This window comes from Mesoplodon bidens (assembly GCF_964165515.1).
Source record: "Mesoplodon bidens genome assembly, chromosome: 13".
Lineage (NCBI taxonomy): Eukaryota > Metazoa > Chordata > Mammalia > Artiodactyla > Ziphiidae > Mesoplodon > Mesoplodon bidens.
Genome location: NC_138169.1, coordinates 494,888 through 514,187, shown reverse-complemented (window position 1 = coordinate 514,187; position 19,300 = coordinate 494,888). Strand labels below are relative to the sequence as shown.

At 43.6% G+C, this 19,300-nt stretch overlaps 1 long non-coding RNA gene across 1 annotated transcript; it reads right to left on the bottom strand.

Moving 5' to 3' along the window:
* Positions 1–423: 423 nt before the first annotated feature.
* Positions 424–15,876, bottom strand: LOC308626539. Its single transcript, XR_014017263.1, has 3 exons — positions 15,716–15,876; positions 14,471–14,567; positions 424–617 (listed from the first exon to the last, which is right to left on the bottom strand). It is a non-coding gene; the product is annotated as an uncharacterized lncRNA (long non-coding RNA).
* Between the last annotated feature and the right edge of the window lie 3,424 nt (positions 15,877–19,300).

The window sequence follows — 19,300 nt, the reverse complement described above, 5'->3', positions numbered from 1 at the left end:
AGCCTTACCATATGGGATTGGCTCTGAGAATCTCACACCAGATGACTGACAAACATGTCATAGTGCACTGATCTGGTACCAGATCCTGCCTCTCTTAATGATCTCCCGCAGGGACATTGCAATAATCTAGGATATTTCCTGGAACCCTCTACTCTATACAGGTACACTTCCAAGTAGAAACAGAAGCTTTGATTCTCACTGGGACCCCTGCTCTGTCCCACCAACCTCTCTAGAAATATGATGTTCTAATCTCTCCTGATTAGAACATTGCACGGTCTCTCACTGTGCTAATTTAGTAAAGGTAAAAGAGAAACAAGAAAGAGCAAACTATGCAGGGAGCAATATATAAGATTCCTTTACTTAATGTATTTATCTGATATACACGAACATTGAGAAATATAGATTCATTTCATAACGGTCAAGAAAAGAGGAGGAGGAACCTCCATGCCAACAGTATATATAAATTGGAATCAATCCTGCATAAGCTCCAGCTAAAGCTTAGCTACGAGGTACTAACTCTTCTCATAAAGAAGCAATAGTTCTCCATCATTTGAAGCACACTGAGGACTCAGACAGCTGGACGCTGAGGGTGTAGTCTCCTCACTCGAATTCTGTACCTGCATCACAGAGCAATGAAATATTCCCAAAGAATTATTAAGGATGAGGTGGGGAGCCGAAATAAAAAAGATGAATCCACAGTCTGCCCTACCATCCGTTCTGCTGGATATTAGCACCATCTTGGCCCAGTATGACCTTCCCACTTTTCTCTGGGCCTCCCTACTTCTCACCTCCATCCTCTCATTATATCTTACCTACACTTGGAAACAACTCTAGTTTTTCCACTGATCTTCATCAACAAGCAATCCAAATAGCAACTGTGTATATAACTCCTTAGAAACCTCAGGTCTGACTCAGTAATACATGACCTCCGAAGTCAAAAGTTTTCCTAATTCCCTTTATTATTATTTTTTCCAATTTCCATGTACTTACACTCTCAGGACCTCCACTGTTCTCAGGTTCGTCTTCCCTGCAAAATCTGTCAACCTAGACATAGACTTAAGTACCACCTTCTAATTATCTCCTAGGGAATCCAGTTTTTAAAAAAGCCTCAGCAAGCCTTATGGACTTTAGTAAAGACTCTTAAAGATAACCCATGGGAGATAGCAGTACACTCACAGATATCTATTTAATACACCCTCAGAGGAATTTTTTTTCTCTTTTATAAAGTCTCTTCTGTCCAATGAAGACTCTCAGCTCTTCTTCTTCAACATATGCAGTGTCTCACCCTTCTGATTACTCTCTGCTGTATCCCAGGGCCACTCCCTTTCCTGATATTACATACTTTCCCAATTTTGTATGTTAGTAACATCAAATAACATAAAGTATAACATGTTCATTATTATAAAGTGCACCGTTCAGTGATATTAAATACATTCATATTATTGGGCGATCAACATCGCCATTTATCTTTCTAATTCTTTTCTACATTTTAAAACTGTAACTCTATATCCTTTAAACATAACTTTCCTTTTTGTTCCATAACCACCTGAAAAGCATCATTACCCTCCCAATTTCTATGGTTTTGACTACACTAAGTACCCCATATAATTGAAATAAGTAGTTGCATTGTTATGACTCACTAAAAGTCACAAAAATGGCATATTTGGTAGCTAAATTTCCTCAGGATTCATCCATGTTGTAGCATATTCCTAGATGTTTTCCTTCTTAACACTGAATAATATTGTATTATATGGGTATACCACACTTTGCTTATCCAGGAACTAGTGGATGAACATTTAGGTTGCTTTCATATTTTAGCTACTGTGATTATTACTGCTCTATACACTGTAGTACAAATATTACTTTAAGACCCTGATTTCAATTCCTTTGGGTATACCTCATAGTAAAAATTTCCTGGATCATGTAGTAATTCTATTTTTCAATATCTGAAAAATTGCCATACTCTTTTGCAAAGCAGCTGTATCATTCTACATTCCCACTGACAGAGCACAATGCTTCCAACTCCCTCACATCCTCACCAATACTTGTTTTCTGCTTGTGTATGTGTGTGTGTGCTTATGTGTGTATGCATGCACACAAATATATAAACATGCATTTAATGATATGGAGCATCTATTCAAGTGTTTAGTCATTTGTACATCTTTTTGAAGAACCATCTATTCAAGTCTTTTATCCATTTTTGAATCAGGGTGTTTGCTTCTTGTTGAGTTGTAGGAGTTCTCTGTATATTCTGAATAGAAATCTCTTGTCAGATAGATGGCTTTCAAATATTTTCCCCCATCTTGTGGGTTGCCACTTTATTCTGTTTACATTCCTTTGATACACATTTTTTTAAATATGTACTGCAAATTGTTTATTTTTTTGTTAGCTGTACCTTTGTTGTTCCTTCGTTTCATATTGAGGAAATCACTGCCAAATACAATGTCATGAAGCTCTTCTCCTGTGTCTTCTTCTAAGACTTTTTATTTTATTAGGTCTTATATTTAGTTTTTTGATATGTTTTCATTAATTTTTGCATATGATGTTAGGTAAGGGTCCATCTTCCTTCTTTTGCATGTTGACAACAAGACTTCTCAGCATCATTTGTTGAAAATACTATCCTTTCTACTTTGAAAAGACTTGGCAACTTGTCAAAACCCATTTGGCCATATATCAGGGTTTATTTCTGGGTGTTCTATTCTATTCTGTTGGTCTTGAATAAGGGAAAAAATAGTATAACCTATCCAGGTTGATGAAGAACATAAAGAAAGACCAGGACTGAGAATTAGGAGGGCAATATAAAAAAGCAGGGAGTAAAAGACAGTGTGAGAGAAGATCTTGTACTTGCAAGTTCATGGAAATATGATCATGTTAAATCACTAAACGCCTGACTTTGAACAATATTGTAAATGTGCTAGCAAGAAACGTAACACTTACCCATCTCTGGGAAATACAGTATAGGCAAAAAGATAAACTACACACAAATATATTAAAAAGGGAAGGGTTTTCATGGTGTGAGAATATTGTGGAATTTGAAATACAGTTTACTTCTGTTCTACCATTGTCTCTAAAATTTATCAAAGTGTATATACAAGCAATTCCAATTCTGGTAATGTGCTTGACAGGTTTAATATGAACTTCAGCAGACCAGTAAATATACATTCATAGTAGGACTGTTCCCTAATCCAAAAAACAAAACACAAAAACTGGAAAGACTAGAGTTCACTTTGTCAACACACATACAGATGCAGCGATGGTTAATGGTCCAAAAAAAGAAGGTGAGGGCTTCCCTGGTGGCGCAGTGGTTGAGAGTCCGCCTGCCGATGCAGGGGACGCGGGTTCGCGCCCCGGTCCGGGAAGACCCCACATGCCGCGGAGCCGCTGGGCCCGTGAGCCATGGCCGTTGAGTCTGCGCGTCCGGAGCCTGTGCTCTGCAACGGGAGAGGCCACAACAGTGAGAGGCCCACGTAACGCAAAAAAAAAAAAAAAAAAAAAAAAAAAGAAGGTGAGCATGGGTGCAAGAGGTTAATCCCCAGTCTGGTGTGGGGTGCAGAGTTTGAGGGTAAAATCGGTAGAAAATGCTTTTGTTCTACCCTTGATTTTTGAGGTATCGAAATTCACAGGTCACTACCTTCATTTCAAAATGAATGAATGCACTATTCAATTTTTTTTAAAACAGGAGAAGTAAACATGAGTGATAATAAATTTTAAACTGTCGCTAGTCAAATAAGATACTAAGAAAAATTAAATCATATGATTTAAGAATGAAGTGGAGAGATTGTCTAAGATGGTAGCATTCAAAGACCCAGAGCTTGATGCTTCTCATGGGCACACCAAAGTCACAACTGTTTACAGAACAGCAATTGATGAAAAAGGCCGGGACCTACCATAAAAGATGTTTTAGAGCTAAAGATATAAGGAAGGCACCTCGGCAAGACAGGAAGGAAGGGCAAAATCTCAACAGAGTCAAGACCCATCCCCCCAGGTGGGTGGCCCACAGATGGGAGAATAATTACAATTTCTGAGGTGCACCCAGGTGGCAAGGGGTATGAACCCAACATCAGGCTCCCAAGCCCAGGGACCCTGTTCTGGAAAGAAGGGTTCCTAGAAAGTTGGGCTTTGAAGACCAGTGGTGCTTATTTTCCAGAGAGCCAGAGGGTTGTGGGAAATAGAGATTCCACACTTAAAAGATGCTCACAGGGCTTCCCTGGTGGCTCAGTGGTTGAGAGTCCACCTGCTGATGCAGGGGACACGGGTTCGTGCCCCGTTCCGGGAGGATCCCACATGCTGCGGGGCGGTTGGGCCCGTGAACCATGGCCACTGAGCCTGCACGTCCGGAGCCTGTGCTCCGCAACGGGAGAGGCCACAGCAGTGAGAGGCCCGCGTACTGCAAAAAAAAAAAAAAAAAAAAAAAAAGCTCACAAAATCCCACATGACCCGAGAATCAGAACAGAAGCAGTCATTTGAACGAATCCTGGGTCACACCTACCTCCTGGTCTTGGAGAGTCTCCCAGAGAGTCCAGAGGCAACTACAGCACAGCCTCAGGGACATAGACACTGGCAGCAGCCACTTGAGGGAGCTCCTTCTACCTCGTGGCCACTGGTACCAGCAAGCATAATTTCAGAGTCCTCCCTCTATCTTTTTAGCCACAGGGTCTAGCCCTACCCATTTCCACCAGACTATAGACACAAGTACTAGGATGCTGCAGGCCAAGCAACTAACTGAGCAGGGGCATAGCTCCATCCACCAGCAAACAGGCTGCCTTCAGACCCTCTCAATGCACAGCTGCCGCTGGACATGGGCCCAGCAACCAAAAGCCCCAGGACCAGCCTCCACACCTAAGTGGAGAGGCACCAGCCCCAGAGTCCTTGGCCCCTCTGACAAGAGAGCCTGCTCTGGCCTTGGAATCAGTCTCACCGTCGGCAGGTGATTACTGCACAGGGACTGGATGGAGCTTGGACCTACCCAACAGCAAATCTGCTCTAGCAGTGGGATCAGCCTCATACACCAACAGGCACACACCAGCTCCAGGAATACCACAGCCCAGCAGCTTGTGTGACCAGAACACTCACTTGCAGGCCAGAAGCAGCCATGGACTCACTTGGGTCTTGACCCTGCCCATCAGAATGACAGCACAAGATTAGGGATACCCCAGACCCTGCAGAGAGCTGTGTGAGGAACAGTGATCCAACACCAACTCTGAGACTCCTGGGCCCTGCAGCCAGAACTCAGGACCTGTGTCTTCCTCCCAGTAGCCAGCATCACCCCAGTGACTGGGCACTAGCCCTGATATCACCTGGACTGCAATTCTACCCATAAGTGAACCAGCACTAGATTTGGTGTCCCCCAGAGTTGTGCAGCCAGCTGCCTTATGATTTAGGCTCACCAAGCCACACAGACAGCTTCCATACAAGCCAGAGTCTGGCAAACAAGCACTCTGGGGGCAGCCAAGCCTACCAGACCACCCACAGCAGTCAGCCCACCACAGTAGAAGAGCCCAAGTAGCCCACATAGGGGGTACACCTAGAACATATACTTCTAGTGACCAGGGGACATTGGGCTGCTGGGACACATAGGACCTCTCCTACAAAAGGCCACTTCTAGAAGGTCAGGAAATGTAACGAACCTACTACATACATAGCAATAAAAACAGCAAGTTAAGAAAAATGAGGTGACACTGAAACACGATCCAAATGAAGGAACAAGATAAGAACTCAGAAGAAGATCTAAGTGAAGTGGAGGTAACCAATCTCCTCAAAAAATAGTTCAAGGTAATGACTATAAAGATGATCAAAGAACTCAGGAGAAGAATGGACGACCAGAGCAAGAAGGTAGAATTTTTTTAAAAAGAGTTAGAGCATTGGGCCTCCCTGGTGGCGCAGTGGTTGAGAGTCCGCCTGCCGATGCAGGGGACACGGGTTCGTGCCCTGGTCTGGGAGGATCCCATATGCCGCGGAGCGGCTGGGCCCGTGAGCCGTGGCCGCTGAGCCTGCGCATCCGGAGCCTGTGCTCCGCAACGGGAGAGGCCACAACAGTGAGAGGCCCGCATACCGCAAAAAAAAAAAAAAAAAAAAAAAAAAAAAAAAAAAAAAAAAAAAAGAGTTAGAGCATTAAAGAACAACAAAACAGAGATGAGGAATACAATAACTGAAATGAAAAATACACTAAAAGGAAACTACTGTAGACTAAATGACACAGAGGAATGAATCAGAAAACTGAAGGACAGAGTACTGGCAATCACTGAAGATGAACTGTAAAACAATAGATTAAAATGAAATGAAGAAAGTTGAACAGACATGTGAAACATCGGGTGTACTAATATTTGCATTATACTGGTCCCAGAAGCAAAAAGGAAAGAGAAAGCAGTGTAGAGCATACCTGAAGACATAAGAGCTGAAAACTTCCATAACCTGGGAAAGAAAACAGACATCCAAGTCCAGTAAACACAGTAAGGCCAAAACAGGATCAACCCAAAGAGGACCACACCAAGACTCACTGTAATTAAAATGGCAAAAAAATAAAGATAAAAAGACACTATTAAAAGGAGCAAAGGAAAAGCAACAAGTTACAAACATGCGAACTTGCATTAAGTTATCAGCTGACTTTTCAGGATAACCTCTGCATGCCAGAAGGGAGTGGCATGGTATATTTAAAGTCATGAAAGGGAAAAGCCTATAACCAAAAATACTCTACCCAGCAAGGCTCTCCTTCAGATTTGATGGTGAGATCTAAAGTTTTACAGAGAAGCAAAACTAAAAGAGCACAGCATCGCCAAACCAGCTTTATGAGAAATCTTAAAGGGGCTTTTCTCAGTGAAAAAGAAAAGGCCATGACTGAAGCATAAAAATTAGAAAAGGAAACTTACTAACGGAAAAACCTCATTGGATAAGGCAAATATTCAACAAAGGCAGTAAATCAACCATGTACACAGCTAATAGGAAGGATGAAAGAAAACAGTAAAAAAAATCATCTGTATTCACAATAAGAAGTTAAGGGACACACAAAACAAGTAGATGTAAAATATAAGGTCAAATTCAGTAACTGTGGGGGAGCAGAGTAACAATGCAGGGTTGTTAGTGTCCACGTGAAACTAAGAGCTCAGCAACTGAAATAATCACACACACACACACACACACACACACCTGAAAGAAATCCAAACATCATATTAAAGAGAGTCCTCACATCACAGACGAATAAAAGGGGAAGAAAGGAACAGTGAAGAAATTAAAGAGGGATTCTAAAAATACCCAAGAGAAATGAAAATGAACACACAGTGATCCAAAATCGATGGGACACAGCCAACGCAGTTCACAGGGGGAAGTTATAGTGATACAAGCTTATTCTTAGGAAACAAGAAAAATATCAAATAAACAACCTAACATTACACCTGAAGGAATTAGAAAAAGAAGAAAAAAACAAAACTCAAAGCTGTCAGAAAGAAAAAAAAATTAAGAAAACAATACCATATGCAATCACACCAAAAAGAATAAGATACCTAGGAACAAACACACCTAAGCAGGTAAAAGACATGTACTCAGAAATGTATCAGCCATTGGTGAAAGAAGTTGAAGGCAACAGAAAAAGATGGGAAAATATAGCAGGTGCATGGACTGGAAGAATTAATACTGTTAAAATAACCATACTGCCAAAGACAATCTACAGATTTAATGCAATCCCTATCAGAATACCAAAGCATTTTCACAAAACCTGAAAAAGTAATTTTAAAATTTGTATAGAAACACAAAGACTCCAAATAGCCAAACAATCTTGAGAAAGTACAGAGCTGGAGGCATCACACACCTTGACTTCAGATTATACTGCAAAGCGACAGTAATCAAAGAGAATCGAACTGGAGCAAAAACAGACACAAAGATCACTGGAATAGAATAGAGATTCCAGAAATAAGCCCACACACGTATATTTAATTGATTTGTGACAAAGCAGGCAATATGGAGAAAGAACTGTCTCTTCAATAAGTGGTACTAGGAAAACTGGTCAGCTACATGGAAAAGAATAAAATTAGAGTATTTTAGCACACCGTATATAAAATTAATGCAAAACTGAATAAAGACCTAAATGTGGGACCATAAAACCCCGAGAGGAAAATACAGAACATTCTTCAACATAAATGATAGCAACAGTTTTGCGTTCAGTCTACTAAGGCAAATGAAACAAAAGCAAAAATAAACAAATGGGACTTCACTAAACTTAAAAGATTTTGCACAGCAAAGGAAACCAAAGACAAAATGAAAAGACAACCTGCTGAAGGAGAGACAATATTTGCACATGATAAGAGGTTAACACCAAAAAGATGACCAACCAAGGGTTCATATCTAAACTACAGAAACAGCACATACAACTCAATATCAGAACTGCACCCAAAATATTTTTTTAAAAAATGAGAAGACCTAAATAGACATTTTTCCAAGGAAAAAATACAGATAGATAGCCAGAATGCACAAAGATGCTAAACATAGCTAATCGGCAATAAAATGCAAATCAAAACTATGAGATATATCACCTCAGTCTTGTCAGAATGGCTGTCATCAAAAAGGTCACAAATAACAAAGGTTAGTGAGGATGTGGAGAAAGGGAAACTCTTGTAAACTCTTGATGTGAATGTGAAGTAGTGCAGCTACTGTGGAAAGAAGAATGCAGGTTCCACAAAAAACTAAAAATAGAACTACCATAATATCCAGCAATTTCCCACTTGGGTATATCAGAAGAAAACAAAAACACTATTTTAAAAAAAATTAACTGCACACCAATGTTCATAACAGTGTTATTTGCCATAGCCAAGATATAGAGTCAAACTAAGTGTTCATCAATAGGTTAGGGGATAAAAAAATGATATTTATGATGACTTCAGCAAAAAATGAAATGTTGCTATTTGCAAGAACATGGATGGACTTGGAGGGTATTATGCTTAGTAAAATAAGCCGCAGAGAAAACAAGCCTGGTAGGTTATCACTTACACGTGGCATCTAAAACACTGAATACAACAACAACAACAATGAAACAGACTCACAGATTAAAGAACAGACTAGTGGTTACCAGCAGGGAGAGACAGGGTGGAGGAGCAAAATAGTGGTAGGAGATTCTGAGGAAGAATCCACTATGTATAAAATCAATAATCTACAGTGACGTTCTGTATAGCATGGGGAATAGAGCCACTCTTTTATAATAAGTATAAATGGAGAAGAACCTAAACATTTATGAATCACTATGTTGTACCTCTGAAATGAATATAATAATGTAAATTAACTATAGATCAATAAAATATAAAGTAAGAAACAATAAAGGAGAGACAGATTATTAGATAGAAATCAATTAAATAAACACAAGTTTTGGAAATCAAGGAATTAAAAAACAACATGTAAGACAACATTGGCCTTTAAAGTGTACGATCTATTCATTTAAAAGAAATCATTTAAGTGGTGAAAAATGGTACCCATTCTCACAATTTTGTATATCTAGGATAAATTATTATCTACAAAAATATGTTACAAATGTTCACTCAAAAAGAAAGAGAAAATTTGGATTAACCCATTTTAGTATACAAATTTAATATCAAAGTCTCTATGTAACATTGATGTGAATAAGTTCTGTTAGCCACTTCTAGTTTCCTTGTGATGTAAAATCTTTCAAAGCATAAAAATCAGCCTTTCTACATCATTCCATTAGACATACATAGAAGTTAAAAGAAATGAGAAGACAGAAAAATCAACCAGGAAGGCGAATTTACTGAGAAACAGCCATTCATTCTCCCTCCTCCTTTGCTTTTCCTCCTTTTCCAGGTCTCTTTCGGTTCCAATCAAGAGAAGTCTTGAGAATTCTGAGAATATTTATTTGAGGGCTTCAAACCACCATACCTACGTCCTCTGCCACAACTACACACACGGGAACAAAAATAAACCTCTGCTATCTACTCGTGTAGGAGAGATTCATGCAAAATAAACTCCTACATGGAGACCAGCAGGTGGGTTTTCTACCTGTTCTTTATAATGTCCTTCCATTATAGTAAATCCCACACATTATGAGGCAGAAGGGGTTATGTGAGCTCTTCCTTGAAGTCAAAAACCTTGCATTCATTTCAAGTACCTGGTGATCATAGGGTACAGAGAGGGAAGGTGCCATCACCCTTTGGGGGGAGCGGTGAATGGGCTTCCGCAACCATGCACCTCCTGATGAACAGATTCTGAAGAAACAAAGGGCGGTCACACCGCAGCCAGCCTGTCAGACTGTCGGGCCACTGGGCAACCCCACCAGTCTGGAAGTGCCCCATAAGTTGCTCAAAGCAAAACTCTGCCCCCCCCGTGAAGCCAGGCAATTTGGGCCAGAGAGTCAGAGGAGACCGGTAATCAACTCCTCCTCTCTGCTCACCTCCTTGGGGTTACAGCAACCCCCATCTCCAAACCCAACTCTGATCCTGGAGTGCCAAGGTGGGAGCACAGGTGGACTCTGCCGGTGCTTCAGCGCCTTCTGGGAAGCCCCCTAGTTTGAATATGATTTGAGTTTGATCCTGAGAAACCATCAGAACTTCCCACCAGAGATAAATGAGGAGATTCTGGCCTTTATTAGTGCGCACGGTGAACCCGGTCGTCCTGGCTGTACTTGCCAACCCTCCTATTTTACGCACCTATGTTTATCCACCTTCCTCCCTGTGAGTACCTTTCACTAACCCTGAGCTCAGACTCCTGACCTATTACAGTGACTTTTTCAGTCTTTCTTTAAAAATGTACAGGTAGGGCTTCTCTGGCGGCCCAGTGGTTGAGAGTCCGCCTGCAATGCGGGGGACACAGGTTCATGCCCCAGTATGGGAGGATCGATCCCACATGCCGCGGAGCGGCTAGGCCCATAAGCCATGGCCGCTGAGCCTGTGCGTCCGGAGCCTGTGCTCCACGACGGGAGAAACCACAACAGTGAGCGGCCCAAGTACCGCAAAAAAAAAAAAAAAAAAAAAAAAAAAAAAAAAAGGACAGGTAATAAAATGAATTTAACCTAGAAGCAGCAGCTCAGTAAGGGAAATAAAATCATCAGAAGTTATCTAATCACAGCCACAGCCCTCCAGGGCCCTGTCTCATCTGCTGGGGCATAAGAATGGGACCTTCCTAAACTTGAAGGGCATCCAGTCAAATAAGTTGATTACGCTCACCTCTGGCTCTTGGAGGGATAGCTAGGCAGTCTACCCGGTGTATACTGACTGCAAAACACGGTCATGGTTTTGAAACACCTATGCTCCAGGAAAGATTTTTGCGGTGCATGGGGAAGGTTTCTTTTTGACATCAAGCAAAAAATAAGTCACCAAGCTCTCTGAGCACAGGGCTTCTTAAGAGAGAAGTAGAAGGAAGGAATGGGCAGAAAACATGATCTCTCTCCTCGGAAGTGCAGGACGTTTTTCCAAAAGAGTAGGATTTAGTCTCAGTTTAAGGTGAACACCTTTAAGTAGCTGGGACAGCTCCAAACCGCAGTTTAGGGAACGAGTGCTCCAAAAGAACAGTGCTTTACAAGTCCTGGCAAGGCAGCAAGAGGATGAAAAGTTGGTTTTGCATAGTTTTGAACACAGGAGTAAAGAAACAGGCATCTCTGACTAAAAGGGCCTGAGATCCTATGGCATCAATGGGTCAGTCAGTTGCAGGGGGCAGGGGGTGTGGGGGGCGATATTTCTCTCTCAACATCTCCCAGGGCAGCCACCCCTCCCTACCCCACCCCCCTACTCCCTTCACCCTTCCTCCCTCCACTGTTGGGTCCCCAGGGACAGCACTTCTTAAGCTGGAGCGCTCAAGCACCATCTCTGCAGCCTGGATTCTTCCTGGGGCCTGGCAAGTTCTGGGACAGGAAGCCAGGTCTGCAAGGCCACTGGGGTGCAGTCAGACCTGGAGGCCTGGAGGGGAAATGGAGCCCTGAAGCCCACCCACGTCCTTGAAGCCGAGGGAGGAACACATCCTCCTAACAGTACTTCTCAGGGGTCAGCGTGCTCCCCACCGGACGGTGATCCACACTCACTTGAGGCAGCAAGGACTGCCTCTAACTGGCCCCCTCGATTGCGCCTTAAGGGTCCTCGCACATGTGTCATAGCGCAGGCCCTGGATCTCTTTAGTCAGCTGAGGCCAGTGCTGCCGGGGTCCCTCCAGTCCCATCCCCCAGCCCCTCCCTCTGGGACTGTATCTAATAGAAGAAAGAGCACAGAGGAATTGGCTAAATCAAGGGACCTGGGAGCCTGGGTAAGAGTTTGAAGACCGAGAACCTAAGGCACAATTACATATTATTGGAGACTCTTGTGGGGTGTGTGGGGTGAGGTTAGGAGGCTGAGAGGCTGAGTCGACCTGGTGAGTCCAGCCCCAGGACACCACACAGCCCCGTCCCCCCTTCCCTGCCATCAGACAAGGGGTGCCGCAACTCCAGCCGGGACTCTGCACTTCCCCCTCCCTGATTCTCCTCCAGAAGAGCAGGTGGCCCCGCTCTGAGGGCAGCGGCAAGACAACGGAGCAAGTCCCCCCGCACTAAGGCACTCCTGGAAGCTCTTCCTGCACAGCAGTGCTGGCTTGGAGCAAACCCGAGCACCGCCAAAGTTGGTCTCGTCCTGCAGCGGAGGGACGCAGGGTTTAAGCCAGCTGCCCTGGCTTTAAAGCAACCAGCCCCCCCTTTAAGTCAGGTGACCCGACTTTAAATCACTGTGTGCCCCTCAAGCCTGCAACTTCAAAAGTTGGGAACTTCACTTTGATCCCAGCACCTCACATAGCTGAAGGCACACTAGTCACCCCCAAGCCTGGCTTAGAGGCAGGATATAAGGTAAGGGGATGGGCGTGCACTCATGGTGATGAGGGTGTACTTCATGTACCAGAAGGGTCTAGGCACTCTGGGGTACAGCTAGCAGTGCACGATACAGCAGCTCCCTGGCAAAGCTGGTGAGGCCCAGGGAGAGCAGACACACCCATGCGTGCAGAGGTTCCAGGACGGGAGCTGGGGAACAGCCAGCCGGGTGGGTGTGAAAGTGGAGGATCTGAGCCTTTTGTGAAAGGCAGACACAGAGGATGGATGAGAAACAAAGACCAGATGAAATATGGATTTGAAAAACACACCCTACTCTTGAAATTGGGGTGGGGGGCACCCCAGACTTGAGACTTCTTACTCCCCAGTACCTAGTGCTTTGGCCTTTGCCCAATTACTTATAAAATTTACTGATAATATCTAACCCATAGAATACTGCATTTGTAGTGGTATTGCATGTTAATGTTTCTGTAGTGGAAAAATCTTTTCTACAAGAAACATGTACACTATCTGAAATCAATTAAAACCCCTCTTTATAAAGTACTATATTGGACTTCCCTGGTGGCGCAGTGGTTAAGAACATGCCTGCCAACGCAGGGGACATGGGTTCAAGCCCTGGTCAGGGAAGATCTCACATGCTGCAGAGCAGCTATGCCCATGCGCCACAACTAGTGAACCTGCAGGCCACAACTACTGAAGCCCGTGGGCCTAGAGCCGGTGTTCCACAACAAGCGCAGCAAGAGAAGCCACTGCAATGAGAAGCCCGCGCACCACAACAAAGAGTAGCCCCCGCTCGCCGCAACTGGAGAAAGCCCGCGCACAGCAATGAAGACCCAACACAGCCAAAAATTAATTAATTAATTAATTAATTTTAAAAAGTACTATATCCTTCTGTACAACTTCTCTGGGAAGCACAGAGATGGCGTGGGAGAGTGAGAAAGACCAATATTTAGTGCACATCTCTCATGCAGGTGCTCTGCTGGCTCAGATACATTTATCCCCACTTTACAAAGGAGGAAATAAGCTCAGAGAGGTTTAGTAATTTTCCCAAAGCCAAACAGCTATTGAGTGGCAGAACCAAGATCTGAACCAAGTCTGTTACCTCCAAAGCCTAAGTCCTCATCACAACAAAACTCAATTAATATTTACATTTATCGAATTACATTGCAGCCTGGGGAGTTCTTGGCACAATCCTGAATAAGAGTGAGAAAGAAAAAAATAGCATTGTTCCTACAGTCAACCAAAATTTTTGGAGCAGCGGCTAGATGCCTGGTCCTTTTTGGGGTTCAGCAGTGATCACGACAGGAAAAGTCGTGCTTTCATGAACCACGTAGTGGGGAGGAGAGACGGGTGCAACTTGGGTGAGGGATTTCACCTTGCTGGGCCTCTGTTTTCTCATCTGGAAAATGGGATGGGTGTTCCTCATTTTCTGGGATTGTCCGGCTGGACATTCTCTGATTCCATAAGAAGCATTTGTTTTCCTGTTTCTTTAAAATTCATTCAAGCCATGAGCCGTGATGCATGTTGTTAGCTGCTCCCCAAATCACTCTTCCCCACCCTTTTCCTGTGATCAGGTCTTTTCCAAAACATGACTCACAATCAGTCAAGTCACAGAATCTAAGGGGCACCCAGCAGAAAAATTCCAACCCTTGTTTCTCAGGAGCTCTGCGGCCTACCTGCCAGGTAAACTTAACTCACCTGGGACAAGGTGGCCATCCCTGGTTTCACATCAACATGATCTCAGGCACAAACCTCCTTTTTTTCCATTTGGTCTTTAAGTTACTTGTTGAAACAACTGTACAAATATGACAAAGGTATAAAATCAGGCATCTTCTGCCCCCAGCGCCTACTAATACATGATGTTCTGCCACTTTAAGGATAAAGATAGAACATTTCAACATTCTGCTGCCCTCAGCATTTGTCATTTTTGTTGATATTTCTATTGAATACATCTTTCAATATTTTAACAATGGAACATTTATTTAGGTTGCTCCAGACCCAGCCTTTAGTGGTAAGGGATTTGTTGTTATATTTCTATTATGTTTCCTTTAAAAACCATTATCCTATTTAAATGGATTAAGTCAGTTCTATAGGCATTTATCTTATGATATTCAAGAAGTTAATACATAGAGGGCAGTGGTACAATTGATCACACTTGAGAACCTCTAGTAGCACAGTTAAGTGTACATATTATCTACATGTAAACCGAAGTACATGCCGAGTGAGATTCTCCTACCCTTTTCACTCTGTGCCCCTCAAGCCTGTGAGAAATGGAATATTTCTTGCCATCTCAGTAAACAAAGGATATCACGGTCATCAGCCCTTGCAGCCCTCCAGTGTGAGCCGCGAGCCCTGAGGATCTCAGGATACGCAAATACAGAATGCAGGCCCCAGAGCGCTGAGGTGCATATGAAAGGAAGGAATTCAGGGAGCCCAGCCTCTGGCATCTCCGCAAACAAAGAAAAGCGCTGCATTCCTCACGTGGGGAGAGCCGGTTTTCCTTAGTTAACAATCACCTGCTGATGGTCCCCATTACATGCGCCAGTGCCCTGCCCTATCCCCTCCCCCCGGTACTTTAGCTCAGGGAGGCAGGAGGGCAGAGGGACTCCGCTGAATAAGGGGCCTGCGAGCCTCGGGAGGAGTTTTTAGCCGCTTTCCCCGCAGTCGGGGGGAGACGCGCTGACGCTGCAGCCGGGCCCTGCGCCTCCCTTGCCCCGTTTCCCCTCAGGACACTCAGGCCGACCCCCTCCCCACGCCCCCCAGGCCCCGCGAGCCAGGCCGAGGGCAGGGGCGAGAGGAGGGACCGAAGTTCCCGGGACCGGACGCTGGGGGCCGCCCTTTCTCCACAGCAGCGGCGGGTGGCAGCGAACCCCTGCCCCTCAGAAGCTGGTCTTGCCCTGCCGCCAGGGCACCGTACCAGGCGGAGGGTCGGCGCCCACTTACCAGGCCCGCCGTCCGCACGACTGTCGCGGCTTCGGCCTCCGGGGCCCCTCCAGAGCCGGCAGCGTCAGTGAGGCCGCCCTCGCCGCGGGCTCCGGGGCAGTTCCGTGAAGGCGGAGGGAAGAGACCCCGAGCCGGGAGCTCCAGCTCTGCGGAAACGCGGGCTCCGCTCTGCGCGCAGGGGGTGGGACCGCTCTGCCCCGAGGCCTTCTGGGAGGGACGGAGGCGCCGGGGGAGGGAGCCGCCAGGAGAACAGGGCCCCGTCGGGGGTCCTGGAGTGGCGGCTCGGCCTGAGGGCCCCGCCCACTGTGACCGCAGCCCAGGCATTTTTCCTGGAGTCCTACACTACAAAGTTAGAAAGATACACGGTCTATAGTAAATATTCACAAATGATTGTTGCTGCTGTGCTTACTATCCTATTAAAGGTGTAAAATCCATAAAACACTTTAAGTTCAAAATTAAATATGAATTTTTACCTTTCTAATTATGTCTCTGCTATTCACAATTGTCGTTAATGAATCAGAGACTGTGGCATCACTAGTTAAAAGTGAGCTTGTTAAAAAAATAGAACTCAGGCCCACCGGACCTACTGAATCACAATCTGAACTTTTACAATCTCCCCAGTGTCCTTGTGTACCCATGAATAGTTGAAAGGTACATTTCTACCTCGACACGTCTTTTCTGTCTGAGAAATACACACATTTTATCCAATTTGATATAAATAAAACACTCAAAAATGCATATGCCTGTGTTGAAACCATCATTTTATCATTTCTTTTCCAGATAAGTATAGTCTCTATACTGGTTTTGTGGATCACATGCCACACTCTTTTCTTGTAGTTAGAAATAAGATAGAGAAACTTACTTTGTAAAATATATATATATATATATATATATATATATATATATATATTAGTGGGTAATTGAAGACACTCTTCTAAATTAAAACCAGTTCTCTTAACTTGCTCTTTTCTTCTTGGGTCACATTATGAACTCTTCCCGTGGCCACACGGTATGTGTACTTTTTATTTCAGGGACCGCTGACATTCCAGGATATGGCCATAGTTTTCTCTCAAGAGGACAGGCAATGCCTGGACCAAGATCAGTGGGAACTATCCAGGTATGTGATGTTAGACAAGTATAGGAACCTGCTCTCCTCGGGTGAGGATACCTTCCTTCCAGAATTCCTTATCCAACCACAGGGTTTAGAGTCCTTCATTTGTAGAATGTCTCCTGGAATCTTCTGCTTCCTACAATAGGGTTTCAGATTGCAACGTTTCAGGAAAGATTGGGAGTTTGTGGGTATAATTTATCTTATTCTTTTAACATTGCAGCCTCCCTCAGCCACATAGCACAAGGAGAGCAGCTCGGTGCTTTGTGACCACCTAGAGGAGTGGGATAGGGAGGGTGGGAGGGAGGGAGATGCAAGAGGGAAGAAATATGGGAACATATGCTTATGTATAACTGACTCACCTTGTTATAAAGCAGAAAATAACACATCATTGTAAAGGAATTATACTCCAATAAAGATGTTAAAAAATAATAAAAATAATAAAATAAAATTGCAGCCTCCCTTTTAATATACTTTGTAACTGCTTGGGCTGTGTCTATATGAACTGTGTACTATATGCTTCTGTTACAGTCCTTACAATATTTTATTGTCTTATTTTCTGTAACAATTCTCCATGGATTCTTTGGGCTTAAGGTATACTAAAAGGGAGACTGCGATTCTGGGACTTCCCTGGTGATGAAGTGGTTAAGAATTCGCCTGCCAATGCAGGGGACACGGGTTCGATCCCTGATCTGGGAAGATCCCACTTGCCACAGAGCAACTAAGCCAGTGGGCTACAACTACTGAGCCTGTGTGCCACAACTACTGAAGCTGGTGCGCCTTGGGCCCGTGTGTCATTTATTTTTTGGAGAAGCAACCACCTCTGACTGATCAAAATTTAGACCAACTAGTCAAAATGCTTTATCACCTGTTCTAAAACACTGATCAACAGAACAAGTTTTACTAGGGATAACAGTGTAATTGTATTCTGGAGTTCATAGCGGCAATAAGGTTTATGACCTTGATGCTGGATCACGACATTTCAATGGTATAACTGCTCTTAATTGTTCAACGATTAAAGTCTCACGTGATCTGAGTTCAGACTGGAGTCATCCTGATTGCTTTCTGTCTATTGCAGATTTCTGCCAGTAGGAAAGGACAAGAGCATTACGGCTTACTTTACAAAATGTCTGGAAACTAAATGATGATATAATCTACATTCAATTAATTTATACATACCCTGCTGTAGAACTGGGTTTGTTAAGGTGGCAGAGCCCGGTAATTATGTAAAACTGAAACCTTTATCTGCACTGGTTCAAGTCCTCTTCCTAAGAATATGTTTATAATCAACATTCTTTCACAAATGACCCAATTTAATTCACCATAGCATTCCTCATATTAATTAAATGGAAAATCCTAGGCTATATACAAATCCAGAAAGGGCCAACAATCCTCAGCCCCCATGGATGATTACAAACCATTGCTGAGGCATACAAATTACTTATTAAAGAACCACTATGTCCATCAACATTATCAATTTATATATTATTGCCCCAATGCTAACCTTGACCCTGGCTCTCAAAACATGAATTCCTCTTCCCGTATCTTACCCACTAATTAATATAAATGTCGGCATATTATTTATATTAGCCATATCACACCTAGCCATTTATTCCATTCTCAGATCTGGATGAGCTTCACATTCAAAATACTCACTCACTGGAGCCCTAGGGACAGTAGCACACACAATCTCATATGAAGTAATGTAGCCGTTATTCTATTCTCAGTCGTACTGATAAATGGATCATTTACACTTTCAACAGTAATTATTACACGAGAACGCCTATGGCTAGTTTTCTCCTGACCCCTACCCAGAATTTGATTATCTCCGCGGTAGCAGAAATCCAATGAAGCCCCACTTGATTTAACAGAAGTAGAATCAAAACCTGTATATGTCTTCAATGTAGAAAATGTAGCAGGCCCATTCACCCCGTCCTTCCTAGAGAATATGTTAATTTCCTTATAATAAACGTTTCCACAACAATCTATTTTTAGGAGCATTCAACAATCCTTAGGTGCCAGAATTATAGATTCTTTCATCTTGTGAATATAGTTTTTTTTTAAAAATAATTTTTTATAGTTTTACTGCCTTTAAACAAAATGTACTCCATTGCTGTGGAATATTCCTTCATAGGAGAGTGCATGGTTCATTTCTGCATCTGCTTGTGATGGTCTTCAGGTTCTTTCAGGTTTGGCTCCTGTGGCTGCAGAGTCCATGTCCGTGTGTCCTGGTGCAGGGCTGGGGGGGTTGTGTTCAGCTGGGAGGAACACTGTGGGTCTGTGTGCACGGACTTCGCTCTCTGAGGCCCGATTGTTTCAGAAGTGGTTGCACCCCCCGCTGCGCACCAGGCTTTCCATTGCTCCACATCCTGCTGATATTTGATACTGTGTCTTCATGTCTGCCATTCTGGTAGGTGTGTGCACAGTAGTTTTCTTACGGTTTTAATCCCTCGGTTGTTAGTGAAGTTGTGCATCTT